Here is a 4,297-nt window from a genome sequence, read left to right as displayed (position 1 = left end):
TGTGTGTGTGTGTGTGTGTGTGTGTGTGTGTGTGTGTGTGGGTGTGTGTGTGTGTCTGTGGGTGTAGGGGGGGTGACCAGCCTTCTATTGTAATGACCCCTCAAACTACAGCCATCCTTCCTCAAGGAAAGGTATACCATTTGTTCAGGAACTCTACCCAGAGATAGTAAGATCTGAACACCCACACAGCCTCATCAACATATGCCAGGAAAAGTCATGGAGATTAGAGTCCTATAGTTAAAGGAACCAGAGGGACTATGAAACAAGAGATGCAGCCTGAAAGAACAGGACCTCCGGTCCTTATGGAGACTAGGGTCATTACCAGAGAGCAGGCAAGTTGCTGCAGACTCTTGAGTTTGGCCTGAGCAATATGGACCAGCATTGGCTGAGAGTCTTAGTTGGATTGTTACAGCAGGTGAAAGTCGGGGTAGGGTAGAGAGTTTAGGGAGCGTGCTAGAGAAGAAGAAGAGGAGACACACTAGTAAGAGCCAAGAAAGATGAACAACTGAATCCAGTTGTTTTCAAAGCTTTTCAAACAGCCGTATCCTAGTATCAGAGGGATGTATGGAGCTGCAACTTGAAGTCACTTTATTTTCTGTGTGTGAGTCTGTGTGTATATAGGGGTGGGGGGAGTGTGGTATATGTGTACCTGAGGCCAAAGAGGTCCTGTCCTGTCCTTATTCCTCAAAACGAGTTCTCTCAGTGACCCTGAACTTGGGCTGAGTGCAGCAAGCCCCCCCCCCCCGTGGCCTCCTGTCTTGGTGCTTCCCCCACAGTGCTGTGGTTACAGGCACGTGGCCGCACACAGCACTCTGGGAATTTGAACTTAGGTCCCCATACTTGAGCGCTCTCGCCGACTGTGGTCTTCCCAGCCCTGGAAGCCATGTTTAATAGTCAGAAAGAACAGCCTATTAATTTGGGGGGACTGCCATGCTGACTTCATTGGATTGCAGTGTACTGAGAACTAATACTTCCCTACACTCAGAACACTCGCTTCCTTTTGTCTCGATTCGAGAACTATTGCACCATCACCTGATAAAAGTTTCTAGAGGAAGGGCGCTTTGAAAGCTGAAAACCACCTCATGAACCCCTCCTCTCCCCGTTCAAGCCTCTCCAAGAATGGGTTCAAACCCCTGGACTCCTGCTCATCTATGTTGTGGTAGCTCAGGTGCTGGCCTCAGGCTGCTGTGGCGTCTCTCTGACTCTGCCCAGCTCAGAACACGGAATGTCTCGTCACAGACCTGCCGAAGCAGAGTGTATAGATCTGAAGGGACAAAACTTTGCCTTGTTAATGTTTTTCTCTTTTTTCCATTTCCATATACGCATGGTATGCATGATTGCATGTGTACAAGCACCCATGTGGGTACAGGTACACGTGTGTGCATATATATATATATATATATATATATATATATATATATATATATATATGGTAGAGTTTGAAGTAGGGGATCACTCCCCATTGCTCTTCCACCTTATTTACTGACATAACAGAGTCTCCCAATCGAAACCAGAGCCCATTAATTCGACTATGTTCACTAGTCCAGCGGTTCTCAAACTGTGGGTAGAGACCACTTTAGGGGTCATATATCAGATATTTACATTACACTTCATAACAGTAGCAAAATTACAGCTATGAAGTAGCAACATAATTATTTTATGGTTGGGGGGGTCACGACAACACGAGGAACTGTCTTAAAGGGTTGCAGTGGTAGGGGGAGTAAGAACCCTCTGCCCTAGCCCGAAGCTTCTGGGATCCCCTTCTCCATCTTCAGAGGCTTAGACTGTAGGAGGGAGAACATGCTTACCCAGTGCCTTAACCACTGAGCCGTCCTCTCGGTCCCAAGCGCTTGCATTCTTAACGCGTTGCTAAGCCGATGCTTCCTATATGGACGCCGAGGGAACATTACCTATGCATGAGTTCTCAGTTTGCTTTCTGTCTCCTTTCACGGAGTGACCACGTTAGCAGTTTTCCCTCTCCGAGATGAGTTTACACTTAATAACCCTCCTCCACTTTTATGTTTGTTTTGTCTTGTCCTAGGTTGCTTTTAATAAGGGAGTAGTAATCCTAGCCTGCTCCGTTTGTTTGCTTATTTTTAAATAGTGCTTTGATTTCACGGCCTGGCTGTATTTATGTTCTCCTTGGCCTGCTCCCAGAGAATGTCGATGCTGACAGAAAAGGCTGGGCGTCTGCTGCCTTCCTTACTTTACCCTTAGGTTATTTGATCTCCTTGTCTCAGGATGTCCTCTACTCTAGACACCAACAACAGAGAGCTGCAGGGAGATCTCAAGAGTCTAGACTCTTCAGAACTGGACTTTAAGGCTAACAGAAAAACCTTACATGGAAAACACACGGTATGAGGGATTTTTCCCCCAGGGACTCAGGAGATTACAAAGCCCGACTTAAATAGCTATGAAAAACTAGTTATGCCTAAAATCAATGTGGAAGGAAGGGACATGACCTGTCTGCTTAAGTTTCCAGATAGGAAGAGATTTGAAATGAGACTCTTGAAAGGAAAAGAAGTTGCCTGAAGATGAGTTCTATTCTTTCATATCGCACTGAGCACTCCGAATAAAATATACCGACACACCTCATTCATAATGAGGGTACTTTAAACTCTACCCAATTTAAAGGAGGTGCATGCACGTGTTTGCTTGTGTGTGTGTGTGTGTGTGTGGTTGTCAATCAATCTTATACACACAATGTCTGCCTCTCCATCACGTCACCTCTGCCTCCTCTGCTGTGGGTCCCCAGCTTCAACAAAGAACATCTCTTTTATGTTAGAATGTCACGTAGGATTTCACCAGGAATCAGTACATGGCTACTTTAGATTTCTTAAATGTTTTGGATGCTTGCATAATGCTCCCTAAAGCAAAACACCTCTGAAGAGGAGAGAGATCATCAGCTGAAGAATCAGAAAACTCGTGGACGGATGTAGACCGTATTAGCATCCGCTGGCTGCTATGACAAATGACTGCACACCCAGTGACCTGACAGCTGAAATATGTGCTTCCCTTCAGTTCTGGAGGTCAGAGTGTGAAATGGGTTTCACTAAGCTGTGAAGGTGTGGACAGAGCTGCATTCCTTCTGGAAGATGCAAGGAAAATATTTGCGATTCCTTAGCTCATCCTTGACCTGCTTCTAGGCACTGCCAACATTCTTTCACTTAAGAATCAATTGGCACTTGCGTCGTTCTGGCTTCTGTTTCCTGGTCCCATCTTGTTCTCTCCACCCTGACCCTTCTGCCCCCTCTTGATAATAATCTCGGGATTATATTAGACCCGCCTGCATAACCCAGGTACCCTCCCTATCCCAGGAGCCTTCACCCAATCAGGCATAGAAAGTTTCTTCTGCAAAGTAAATTAGCATAAATCCCAGGCTTGGGGACTTAAGGTATGGAGGGGGTGTATATGACTCTATATGGATGTGAGAAAGCTACATCCCTACAGTTCTTAAGGCCTTGCGGTCTCAGCCCTGGGAGACCCAGGGTTCAAGAGGCTCAGACTCAGCAGCCGAGGACTTCCTCTTGAAGTGGCCACTTACCACTACTCTCCCCACACAGACAGAGGATAGCCTCTAGAATCTTTCCCACAGCTTTGCCTAACACTGCAGAAGGAAGGGGCCTGAGCAGCTTTGTAGAGCTCCGGGAAAGGCTTGGGAATAGCATCTTTATCCTTGCTTTTTGGCACACCTGAAGCAAAGCTAGGTAGGCAAAATCAAGTAGTCTTATTTCCAAGAGGCTCTGTGTGCACCCCGAGGCATGATACCAATGCCCATGATTCACGTTGATCAGAAACAGGCCAACAAGAGACTGGGGATGAGAAGAAGGAAGAAAGAAATCTGCTGAGCTGGCGATGTGGTCCGTCTTTCCGAGCCAGCAACTGGGAGGCAGGGTTCATGGCTGGCACTCCACCCTACCCAGCAGGTGAGTTACCTGCATCTACCCTTCAGAACCCACTAAAGCAAAAAGGATTGACTAGCGAGGAAACGCATGCCAGGAATTCCTGCCAGCCACTGGGTTTCACGGGACCTTTCCGCTCTTCCTGCCACACCCAGTGGAGTTCAAGAAGTTAGCCAGCCACAGGAGGAGGAGCCCGGGAGAGGCCCGTGACAGAGACGTGTTTACTACGCTCACAGAAGCAAGCCTCACCCACACCTCCTTAGCTGGAGGGGAAATTGGAGCTGAAGCCCAGAGCCACAGAGAGGCGGGGCAGGTCTCTGGAGAAGACTGGAGAAGGCTGTGGAGAGGGAGTTTAATGATTGGGGACATTCTTCTGGTGAAGATAGTCACCTGGG

Source organism: Mus pahari, chromosome 16 (genome assembly GCF_900095145.1).
Source record: "Mus pahari chromosome 16, PAHARI_EIJ_v1.1, whole genome shotgun sequence".
In the NCBI taxonomy this organism is placed as follows: Eukaryota; Metazoa; Chordata; class Mammalia; order Rodentia; family Muridae; genus Mus; species Mus pahari.
The sequence above is the reverse complement of the archived record's forward strand: the minus strand, read 5'-3'. Positions refer to the sequence as shown.